At 44.6% G+C, this 12776-nt stretch overlaps 1 long non-coding RNA gene across 1 annotated transcript in view; it reads left to right on the top strand.

The window, feature by feature from the left end:
* The first annotated feature begins 1480 nt into the window (after positions 1-1480).
* The window catches only part of LOC120406574, a 57061-nt gene continuing 45765 nt past the window's right edge, over positions 1481-12776 (top strand). The window contains exon 1 of the long non-coding RNA XR_005599367.1: positions 1481-1651. This is a non-coding gene — a long non-coding RNA (uncharacterized LOC120406574). The remainder of the gene's footprint in view (positions 1652-12776) is intronic.

The raw sequence follows: 12776 nt of genomic DNA, 5'->3' as shown, positions 1-12776 counted from the left end.
AGGTCAGTTTAAATATGTTGCTCAGGGATGTGAAAAATCCACACCCCAAGTGGCGTAATTAAGCCAATGTAAGTCCCAATCTAGACAGCCCTAGGTCAATAGAAGAATTTTTCCATCAACCTAGCTACCACCTCTCAGGGAGATGGATGACCTATGCTGAAGGGGCAACCCCACCCATTGGCATAGGCAGTGTCTACACTGAAGTGCTACAGTGGCGCAGCTGTGGTACTGTATTGTTTTAAGTGTAGACAAGCCCTCAGAGTGTCACAGCTAAATACAAGGTGGAACAGCTTGTTTACCATAAGTTGTTAACACATATTCCAAGGCACCATTCAAGGCAAAAAGGCCAGTGAACAACTCTCCAGTCATAAGGGGGAAAGAGGAAGGGAGGAAAAAACAGCTGCGTGTAGTGGTTAGTGGGTCATAGATTGCTGTAATAAGCCATAAATCCAGTGTCTCTATTCAGTACGTGATTTTTAGTATCTAGCAAAGTTATGAATTTAAGTTCTCAGCAGCGTTTTTTGAAGGTGTTGTGCGGGTTTCCTTTGAGGATGAGGGCTGAGAGGTCAGCTATGCAGTGTTCACCGACAGTTTATCACTTTTCTGTGTGAGTTCATTCGAGAGTGTAATGATTGTCTGGTTTCACCCACATAGTTGTTATTAGGGCATAATCGGCCACTTCATCTTGAATGGTCCTTTGAAATATGTGTTAACTGCTTACACTAAACAATCTGTTCCACCTTGTATTTAGCTGTGAAACGCTGAGTACCTTTCCCAGATCGGAAGAAGAGCACTTTCACCAACAGAAGGTCCAAAAAAAGACATTACCTCACTCACCTTGTCTCTCTAATGATGATAATAACAATGATAAAGAGGGATTTAATCCATTGGAGCCCACATCTGTGATGTCATGTGCACTTCCTGGGAGGTGCTGAGCATGAACAACAACCATAAAAACTCCATCCCAGCTGTGACACTTTGTGCCTCAAAGTAACACTCTGCACCCCAGATTAACCATCGTGATATGATTATAATATAATTATGATTCATCTTATTCAAGATATGGCACGTGAGGTATCAATGGAAAAGTTATGGTTTGCTGAATACGATTATCTTATTTGTACGCATGTATCATTTTTCTATCTGGAGTTATGAATATTGACTATGCATCTATATTTCAAATGGGTTTGCTCCTGGGTAACACCAACAAAGTTGTTTACACCCAGTCTAGCCAGCACATTGTGAAGGGGCTACCCAAGATAATGGCTCAGCAGTGAAAACAGTGGGCCATGGGAAAAGTTTTGCCTCGCCTGATAAGCTTTCCTGTGGACGCTTCAGCCAAAATATGTGTAATGGCTGCCATGACTCATTGAAGCATGCAAGGGCATGTGACTAAATCATGTGATACTGGACTCCATCTTGTTGCTTGTACTTTTCCACAAACTGCTGGGGGCTTGGCTTGAAACAAAGAAGTTCCCTCCACATGCAAGAAGCTATAAAAGGGGGAAATAACATTACCACGAGGCCTCACTCCCCCTGCAAGACAACACCTGAGGAATAAAGACTGAACTGGGGAAGCAGGGTCCCAGGTGGGACAGAAGAATTCCTGCCTGTGTATGCAAAAGCAATAACCTGCTTTACCAGCTAACAGGTGAGACACAACTTGATTCAAATCTTAACTAGTTTATAAAGCTTAGATTGTGTTTTGTTTTATTTCTTTTTGGGTAATCTGCTCTGATCTGTATGCTCACTACTTAAAATCACTTAAAATTTATCTTTCTGTAGTTAATATATTTGTTTTATATGTTTTACCTAAAACAGTGTGTTTTGCTAGGAGTGCTTGGGGAATCTGCAGGGGGCTTGACTCGATGACCTTTCGAGGTCCCTTCCAGTTCTAGGAGATTGGTATATCTCCAATTATTACCTTTACCTTACCAAAAACTGGTGCATTGTCCTCTCCACATTGAGGGAGGGACGGACTGGGAAATAAACTCACTTGTCAGGCTTTTGACCAGGGAAAGATGGTACAGCTCTGGGGTCCTAGGTTGTGGAGCTGGGGGCCGGGGGAAAGCCTTCATGTAACAGCAGCTGGGTGTGTTCCAGGTTTGTGGAAGTGGAGGAGCGGTCTGTAGCTTGTCATAGCAAGACAGTGTGAGAGGGAGCCCAGGTTGGTGAGTCAGAGGGCTCGGTTGTACCCCAGTTCCAGGTTGCACCCTGGGGAAGCCCATCATACTGGCAAGCACTCAGAACTTTGAAGCCACTTTGCAAATAGCTAGGCCGGGGGTCGGCAACCTTTCAGAAGTGGTGTGCTGAGTCTTCCTTTATTTACTCTAATTTACGGTTTCACGTGCCAGTAATACATTGTAACGTTTTTAGAAGGTCTCTTTCTATAAATCTATAATATAGAACTAAACTATTGTTATATGTAAAGTAAATAAGGTTTTTAAAATGTTTAAGAAACTTCACTTTAAATTAAATTAAAATGCAGAGCCCCCTGGACCGGTGGCCAGGACCCGGGCAGTGTGAGTGCCACTGAAAATCAGCTTGTGTGCCGCCTTCGGCACCCGTGCCATAGGTTGCCTACCCCTGAGCTAGGCTGAATGCTGCTGGCACAGGGCTGTTCTGAGCCTCATGGCAGAGCCAGCTCTGCTAGTTCATTGTGACCTCTGCAGTAGCCCTGGACAGAGTTGGGCTGTGGGCATGCCCAAAAAGGAAGAGTGGGATGGCAGCAGGTCAGGGTGGCTCTCCCCTGAAATGCCCACCATGCCAGAGAGAGGGTCAGGAGCAGGGGGCATAAAACTGGCTCTGTACTTTATTCTTGTGTGTGTGTGTGTGTGTGTGCGCGCATTCCAAGTCACAATCTAGCTGTATAGAAACAATAACGTTAGCAAAGCATGAAAAGAGTCACTGGCATCCAGCCATGCAGAACCGAGTCAGTGTTAGGAGAAGACAGGCCTTATGTTAAGGCCCAGGACTAGAAGTCAGGAGATGTTGTTAGGTGTTTAAAGAGTGCTTAGCATAATGGACCCTGGTATATGACTGGGTGGTGTGACCACAATACAGATAATTAATAAGAAGAAATATTGCTACTATTGTCTACCATATAGCAATGTAAAGCATTTTGAAATCCTAAAACAGGAGGGATGTTTGGATACTAAGATGGTGGGTGCCCTGGAAATGCCTGCTGGGAGCCAGCTAGCTGGCCAACACACAGTTGAAATTTGGGACACTAAGTATCAGATATTTGCACTGAACTGTCAATGCTCAATTTATAAGAAAAAGTTGGGAAAAAATGCCATTGAGCACATCTGAATAACCAGTAAACCTGAGGGAATTGCAATCGGCTCATGGGCATTCCACATGTAGAAAGAGAGCTAAATTCATGCAGTAAAATATTCCCTACAAATTATTTGCTCAGGGCTAGACTATGTGGCTTTACCATAAGCCTTGTGTAGGGGATAGCACATAGCTGCATTGCCCTACGATCAACACAGGGAAGAAGTGCCTCTGGGATGCACAGTTTCCTCCCCCACTTGTCCCTTGCTCCTGAGATAATTTGCCACTGACCCACACCATGAATAGATTACATCACCCTTCCAACACCAGCTCAGCTGCTCCACCCATTCCTCATCCCTCCCTGTCCACCTGCTGCAAGGAGAAATATAAGCAACCACCTCTCCGGCCTTCCCCTCCCAGGAAGAACACCTCAGAAGAATCCAAAACAGAGGTTTGTTTGGGCCTAATTTTATGCCCAAGCTGAGCACAGGTGACCCAGACTCAGAGAGTGTTGTTGAATCATTTTGACCCCAACCCTTCCCACTGTATCACCACCACCGCTTCATCCTTGAGACTTGGCCTACGGGCTTCTTGATCCCCAGGCTCCCTGACTTGTCAGCACACTCACTCCGCAGCTCACACAGAGTGTAGTGAGTTGGCAGTGGACAGCAAGAACAGGGCATGCAGCTACAGCTACCCTACCCCAACCCACCCCACAGGCAGGAGGAGATGATCAGACACAACCCAAGCTCGAGAGGGCTGGGGGGTTTTCAGCCTTGACCTGACCTGAACCCAGCACTTTTAGTCAGGTCCCATCAGGTTCAGGTTGGGTTGCAAGGCCCTAACCCAAAAGAATCTCCACAAGCAGAACCTCAAGGGGTTTCCTCAACAGTTTCATGTAGTTTTTTGCATGGGAAGAGATGTTTATCCGTAAACTGCTTTGGGATTAGATTTTCAGAAGACTGATACTTTCAAAAGGCTGAGACCCCTGTTTGAGGGTGTCACAAATCAAATGACCAGCACCTCTAAGCACCCTGCAGGTAATTAATGAGATGTCAATCTGCGATTTTTCACTTGCAGTTGAATTGCAGGTGTAGATTGCACTTGCATTTCACTTCTGCAAGCACAAATTGTCACACAAAAGTTGCTGGGAATTTTTAAAATCTGGTCCTTCATCTGTTTCACACCACAGAGAAGCTGCCTGAATATTGAATTAAGAGAGGTCAAGAGACAGAGATTAGGAAAAAGAAAAACTTTCTGATGTGTCAGTCCAGAAATACTGTGATTTGTTTCACCCAGCCAAGAGATCTTTTATGCATTAATGTAACTTTTCAGTGTGACCCAAAGTTTGGGTTAATAGCAGGCTGGTGTCCTTAGGATTGTTACCTTGTGGGCTTGAAAACCAGAAAATAAAAATTGCTTCCAATTGTCAATAGATGATTGAAATTATAATGCATCTATTTTAACACTGATGCAGGGTAACAGAAGTGATAGTTGATTCCTAACCTAGCCCCAACAGCAACCCACTCTGAGCTGGATTTTTCAGTGTTCTTTGGTGCCATCACGTGGCAGTAAGTCTGAAGGACAAAAATACTGTGGAGATCTTATTGTTACAAATAGGGATTTGAGGTCATACCATTAGCATATATATGAGGTAAAGTCTTCTCCCCTGGTTTGGGAGGCTATCAAAATGTAGCTGCAAAGGCCAAGCAGATAAAATAACATATACCAGTGTTTTAACCAGCTTCCAATGTAAACCTTTTAAACAGTGGAAGCTACGCTTGAATGTTCTGTTTTTGATAACTGGTTATTATAGCAGCGTTTGCAGATGCAGCTTGGGGGAAGGTCATGTTAGTCAGTTCCTAGAACACACTTGATTTTTGAGAGTTGTAGGACTTGAATAAAATTTAATGGCCAAATCCTCAGCTTGTGTAAGTCAGTAAAGTGCAAAGTCAATGGAGCTAAGTTGATTTACACCAGTAGAGGAACTGTCCTTAAAAATTCAATCCATTCTGAAATTTATAGGGCCGTATTCATGAAGAAACTTAGGCAGGGCCGTGCTGTGTGTCACCACACATAACTTGTAGGTGCCTAGAAAATCACTACGGTTCACAAAGTCTAAGTTCGGCACCTAGGCTCCCTCTACAATGAATGAGGAGAGAGAGGTGCCTCAGTATGGGCTTCACAAAAGCCAGCAGGCTTGGCGTCTCCTTGCCTAATCTAGCCAGTAGTAGATGCTGACAAGAAGGGTGTGTCCTAAGCTCCACCCCTTCAGGGAGTTCAGCACTTGGGGTTCTCAGCTGCAAACCTCTCTTGGGGTTAGGCTCCTATGGCCTTTTGTGGGGAGAGGGGTTGAAGATGACCTCCCTCATAACCTTTCGTCCTGTGGTTCAAATACACACCTGAGATGTGGGGAACCCCCAATTCAAGTTCCCCCTCCTGTCCATCTCTCTTGTTGAAGCTGTTCCACTGTGCATATATAATGAAAGAGAGAAAGCAAGCATGAGAATGAGGCTGCAGCCTGGTGTTTGGCGAGCTCACCTGGGAGACCCGGGATCCGGTCACCTTGCTCCAGTATCTTTTTTTAAATTATTTATCCACAGTGGAACAGCTTCAACAGGAGAGACCGAGGGAACATCATATCAGAATATCCCTTAGCTAAGGCACTTATCTGAGAGGTGGCAGAACTTTTTTCAAATCCCTTCTCCCTCTCAGGTGGAGGGAGGCCTTGAACCAGGGGTTTTCCAGATTCTGTGGGAGTGCCTTGACGGCTGAGCTATAAGAGAAGTCATCCTCATACCCCCCTCATCTGTTTTATATAAGCTCACCTCTAGGCAACCGATCCAGTAGGTGAGCTCTGTGCACACTTACTGGATTGGGCTCCGCAGGTGACTTAACTGTTGGAACTCCTGTCTTCCCCTGGTTCATGCATCGCTCTGGGGCTTAGGCATCCAGATGCCTGGCGTGGGGCTGCCATGTACATGCTCAGAGGCAGAAACATAGGTGCCTAGGGAAGTTTCACTGCAAACATTTAGGTGCCAATCACATTTAGGTGCCTCCAGGGTTCAGCGGCAGCTCAGCTGGGGTTTCGTGAATCCCAGTGGGGCCTGATTCTGGGATTTAGGCCCGGTAAGTGGCAGTTAGGTGCATAGGCACCGACTCCGTGGGGACTCTGAGACTGGAGCACCCACGGAAAAAAAATAGTGGAGGGTCAGCACCCACTGGCAGCCCTATAGGTCAGCTCCTCCCTCTCCACTTCAGGGCCTCCCGCCCACTGCAAATCAGCTGTTCAGCAGCGGACAGGAGGCGCTGGGTGGTGGGTGGAGCTAGGGTAGGGCACACTTGGGCAGGGGGGTGAAACAGAGTGGGAAAAGGCAGGAGTGGGGGTGGAGCGGGGGTGGGAAGAGGTGCGGCAGGGGTGGGGCCTTGTGGGAAGGGGTGGAATGAGGGCAGGATCTGGGGCAGAGTGGGGGTCGAGCACCCCCAGGGAAATGAGAAAATCAGTGCCTGTGGTTAGATGCCTACGTCCTTTTGCAAATCTAGCCCCTAGTCTGACTAGACTTGTTTATTTCTCGGTTGTATACATTTATAAATAAATTCATAGTTTCTTAGAGTTTATGGCCAGAAGGGACCACTACATTATCTAGCCTGACCTACTCTATATCACAGACCATTAAATAACCCCTACTTACTGCTGGACTGAGGCCAATAACTTGTTTGACTAAAGCATAACTTGTGTTTGGGTAACATATATCTTCCACAAAGGCATCTAGTCTTAATGTGAAGAGATGGAGAATCCACCACCTCCCATGATAGCTTGTTTCAGTGGATAATCACCCTAACTGTTAAAAATTTGTGCCTAATTTCTACTTTGAATTTGTTTGGCTTCAGCTTCCATAAATTGATTCATGTCATGTCTTTCTCTGCTAGATTAAAGAGCATTTTAGTACATGGTATTTGCTCCCTGAGAAGATACTTATACACTGTAAGATCCATCTACTTTACTTTCATGTCTAAGCAAGAATGAAAAAGGGAATTTATGCAAAGCTCAGACAAATTAATTTCTGTTGTTTTAAGAGCTGGAAAAGCAATGAAAAACCCAAATAAAATATCTAGCTAGGAAAACCAGTGTCAGTTCCTTGAAAATAAAACCAACACAAGTGATTTTTAAAGGAATTTTTTATGGTAAATTAATCTAAAAGATATTTTAAATACGTGATGGTTTATTTTAAAAAAGAAGAGCTTAAAATTGTTGATATGTTTGAAAAGATCTACATACATAAGGACTCTTTCATCAAAGACATAACTGATTATATAGTTTATGTAGCGAAAAATCTAAACAGGGGTATCCCGAGTAGGAGTAGAGAGGTTATATTACCTCTGTATGTGGCATTGGTGCAACTGCTGCTGTGTCCAGTTCTGGTGTCCACACTTTGAAAAGGTTGTTTATAAACTGGAGAGTTCAGAGAAGAGTCATGAGAATGATTAAAGGATTGGAAAACATGACTTATAGTGATAGACTCAAGGAGTTCAATCTATTTAGCTTACCAAAGAGAAGGTTAAAGGATGGTTTGATCACAGTCTAGAATAAGCACTTAAATGAGGATGAACAAATATTTGATAATGAGGGGTTTTCAATCTAACAGAAAATTGGTATAACGATCTAATGGCTGGAAGTTGAAGCTAGACAGATTCAGACAGGAATGAAGCATGAACTTTTAACAGTGAGGATAATTAACTACTGGAACAACTTACCAAGTGTCATGGTGGATCCTTCATCACTGGCAATTTTAAAATCAAGATTGGATGTTTTCCCAACAGATCTGCCCTAATACAAGCAGGAATCAGTTCAGGGAAGTTCTGTGGCCTGGGTTATGCCGGAGGTGAGACTAGGTGATCACAGTGGTCCTTTCTGGCCTTAGAATCTAGTTCAAGGTTTGACAAAAATATACAACACAAAAGGACTCTGAGAAGAGAATGAAACCTAACTTAGCTCATTATGTATCACTGTTGCAAAGGTCTCCAGACAGCAGTCAAATGGAATGAGTTCAAAAGAAAGCACCTGATTCTTCATTGCCTTGCACACTGTATGCTCTGTACATCTGTGTAAAAAGGGTGCAAAAGGCTACTATCCTGTTGTGGAAGTGTTTTGCACTGATTTTGCACAGATGCAAATGATCTCATGAGCTGCAAGACCATGGAGAATCAACCAGAAATTTGAGGGAGTTTGTGGATTTAAATCACACTAATAATGTTAATTAGACATTAGAGAGACTTTTAAGCTGCAAAGTTTGGATCTGTATTTTGAACCTTTGAGCATGAGGATGCTTGGCTGAAAATGTTGGTCTGGCCCCATTATACTCTAAAAATGTATACTTCCTCAACAGCTGGTGAGGTAGGAATGTGCTGTTACTCCCACTTTACAGAGGGGGAACTGACGCCCAGATCCATACAGGGACTTGGCTGACTTTTTAGTGGCTGGAAAAATCCCTGGAACAACAATGGGATCCACAAAGCCTGAGTTAGGGACCTGGGCTCCCTCTACAATCAATGGGGAGAGATAAACACCTTAGAATGGGATCCACAAAAGCCTTCACACAAGGTAGAGAGCTGCCTATTCTAATCAATGGGAGATGCCAATGAGAGGGATATGTCCCAAGCCCCGCCCCTCTGAATGCAATGCCCAAGTCTGCGACACAGGGAGGCACCTATCGCTGCTTGTGAGCCACAGCTGGGAACCATTTCCTGGAGTTAGGCAGCTTGGATGGCTAAGATGCTTCTTGGGAGAATGAGTTAGGTGCATGCCTCCCTCCACACTAAATGGATGGAGGAGGAGGCAAGCATGCCCCTCCATCACTTTTAGCCCAGTGGTTAGAGGACTCAGCTGGGCTGTGGGAGATCCAGGTTCAATTCTCCTCTGCCTAATGGGGAGAAGGGGTTTCAAACAGGGTTTTCCCATCTGGCAAGAGATAGTCCTAGCCACTAGGCAGTGGGATAGTCTGTTGGGTTTCTAAGTGCCTAAATTCCTTTCAAAAATTAGATTTTAGGCTCCTAAATCAGTTAAACTTTACAACAATGAGCACAGCAGCATCTTTAAAAATCTCAGCCTAAGTGACTCACCCAAGGCCACACAGGAAGTCTGTGACAGAGCAGGGAATTGTGCCTAACCACTGGACCAGCGTTCCTTTAGGGACAGTTCTGAATGTCTGTCCTAGATCCGCTGCTGATTCTGAACTCCTTCTCCCACCTGTGGTATAGGGATGATGTTTACAACTCTAAAGTGGCCACCACTTTCCTGAGCAGCACCTCAGTGATGAATAGCTGATCCCAACTAACTCATAAAAAATACCCTCTTACAGGAGTTTTTCCCATCTTGCTTTTCTGGGGCTGGCCCTTTCAATTTGGGAGAGTCAAGTAGCTGCAGTCCTGAGATGGTCATCTTGCAACTGGCTGTATCTCTTTCTTCTTCCAGCTGATAAGAACCAGTTATTTTTCCCTTTCTTGCTGAAGGGAGGACACATGGGGTTGATTGGTGTTTTGGGGTTTTGGTTCTGGTGTGTATCGATTTGACGTGAAATAGCTTTTGGCGATTAAATCCCCATTTAGGAATCCCACTTTCCTTTTTTACTAGCAGACGTCTCAACCTTCCTCTGCTCCAAAAATAAAATCTTAGTCCTGGACCCACAAAGGGACTTATGTGCTGTGACGCTAACTTGTAGATGCCTAGAAAATCACAGGAACAACACTTGTGATTCACAGTGCCTGAGTTAGGCACCTATATGCCCTATACAACAAATGGGGAGAGATAATCACCTTAGAATGCAGAGCACAAAAGCCAACACACCAGGCAGGAAGCCACCTAAGATAGCCCATAGGAGATGGCAATGAGAGGGGTGTGTGTCATAAGCCCCTTAATTTTGCCACAGTGGAACAGCTCCAATAGGCAATGTTGAGGAAGCTCCCCTCTCTCAGAGCATCCCATAGCTCAGGGGGTTAGCGCACTCTCTTGAAATGTAGGTGACCCCTTTGCAAATCCTTTCACCTCGTCTGGCAGAGAGGGGACTTGAACCTGGCTCACCCACAACACAGGTGAGTGCCCTAACCACTGGGCTAAAAGTTGTAAAGAAAGCATGGGCTCTTCCTCTGGCAGCCAGATGTTGAATGAGTCCCAATCTGGTAGGTGACCTCAAAGTATGTACTGATTCAGGCCTGCATGTGAAACAGGTGGGTGATCACCTATCACCTCCCGGGAAGTGAATTGCTCTGGGTCTTAGGCAGGAGCTAGAAGGACAGACATCTAGAGTAAGGCAGCAGTGCATATGCCAGGAGGCAGAAACGTAGGTGCCTAGGGAACTTTTACCCTGAAATGTAGGCATCTAAACTGACTCAACACTTATAGGGTTGGATGGGAGTTTAGAACTGGGACTTAGTCTGGAGTTTAAGTGCCTAGGTACCTTTGTGGATTGGGGTCTTAGTGTCTCTTGAATTTATTGATATGCTTTGTTTAAACTGCCAGTCCTGGTAATTTAGACTCTGATTCAGCCAAGCTAAGCATATGAATAGTTCTGTAGACTTCAGTGGGACTGGTACAGAGAAGGGCTACTAGGATGATCTGAGGAATGGAAAACCTGTCTTATGAAAGGAGACTGAAAGAGCTTGGCTTGTTTAACCAAAAGAAGGCTGAGGGGAGATATTAATCCCTCTGATATATTTATAAAGAGCAATTATATCAGGGAGGGAGAGGAATTATTTAAGCTTAGTACCAATGTGGACACCAAAATGGATTTAAACTGGACACTAGGAAGTTTAGATTTGAAATTAAACAAAGGTTTCTAAGCATCAGAGGAGTGAAGTTCTGGAACAGCCTTCCAAGGGGAGTAGTGGGGTCAAAAGACATATCTGCCCTCAAGATTAAGCTTGATAAATTTATGGAGGGGATGGTATGATGGGGTAGCCTAATTTCGGCAATTGATTGATCTTTGATTATTAGCAGGTAAATATGCCCAATGGCCTGTGATGGGATGTTAGATTGGGTGGGATCTGAGTTACTGCAGAGAATTCTTTCCTGGGTGCTACTTGGTGAATCTTGCCCACATGCTCAGGGTTTAACTGATTGCCATATTTGGGATCGGGAAGGAATTTTCCTCCAGGGCAGATTGGCAGAGGTCCTGGAGGTTTTCGCCTTCTTCTGCAGCGTGGGGCACGGGTCACTTGCTAGAGGATTCTCTGCACCTTGAGGTCTTTAAACCATGATTTGAGGACTTCAGTAACTCAGACATAGGTCAGGGGTTTGTTACAGGAGTGGGTGGGTGAGATTCTGTGGCCTGCATTATGCAGGAGGTCAGACTAGATGACCATAATGGTCCCTTCTGACCTTAAAGTCTATGAGTCTATGACAGCTCACATGCTTAACATTAAGCACCTGTGTATCAGGGTGTTGATCCTTTCAGCTGTAAGCCATAATTGGTTTAAGGCCAAAGTTTGGGGAATTTAAGTAATCAGGTAAAGCATGTGATTAAGGAGTCATGTGGTTGGAGATCATATGACTACCCGTGAGACTATATGAGGCAAAGGTCTTGGCTGAATCTGAGAGAGGGTAGGATTGAGGAAAGAGCCGGATGGAACTAAGGCAGAAGTGATGTAAGTGTGAGGCTTGTTAGGTAAGTATGGCAAAGCTGTGATACAAGTATCCTAGGCCACAGGTGGGGAAACTGAGGCAAGAGTACACCTGGTGAGGGTCTTGGGGAAGGTCATTTTGTTACAATGTGCTTGAGTGCTTTGCTTAGGGGAAGGGGGGGCTCTAATCAGTATATTTAATATGTTCCATGCCCCAGGCTAAACTTTGGCTAGTATTATGAAAGTAGTGTTATGAAAGCCCTGCTGTGAGGATATACTGATACTCCTTTGCATCTATATTATACTTGCCTGGTCTCAGTACTCTCACATGTATCTGTCCTTCTGAAGAGAAGGAATAGTTGAGATGGGGATTGTAGAGACTGTATACAAACACACATGTCCACTGTACCTTGTGACCATGTTTTGTTGCCTCTACTGTGCAATGCCTGTCATGTCTGTGACTTCCCAGAACAATTGGCCTGGCCGTTTTGCTCCCTCTGCTGCTTCCTGGCTTCTGTGTATGCATGTTGCCTTCCAGATCCTCTCTCTCTCTATTTTTGCTTACAAAGAGATTCTTTGATTCCCAGTATTCTACCAAAGGAGCCATTACAAGTTAGCAGGGGATTTTATTATAAGGCTTTTTTTTTTTTTAATTGTGTTGGCAAGTGGATGTACATACAGTAATTGTCAGGTGACAGAATATTGACAGCCCTTTGCTTTGATGGAAAAATTGTGAAAAGCTAAAGTCTGCTTAACCAGCTCCTCCAATATTTGTCTTTCTTCCCTGCAAGCTGATTACTCAGGTTGGCTTAATTTGGAGACAGATCAGAAATAGGACAGATACAGGTCTTGAGTTACTGTACAGTAGGTAGAGAACAGGCAGT

The sequence above is a fragment of the Mauremys reevesii genome, linkage group 5 (assembly GCF_016161935.1).
Source record: "Mauremys reevesii isolate NIE-2019 linkage group 5, ASM1616193v1, whole genome shotgun sequence".
NCBI classification, from domain to species: Eukaryota; Metazoa; Chordata; order Testudines; family Geoemydidae; genus Mauremys; species Mauremys reevesii.
The sequence above is the reverse complement of the archived record's forward strand: the minus strand, read 5'-3'. Positions and strand labels throughout refer to the sequence as shown.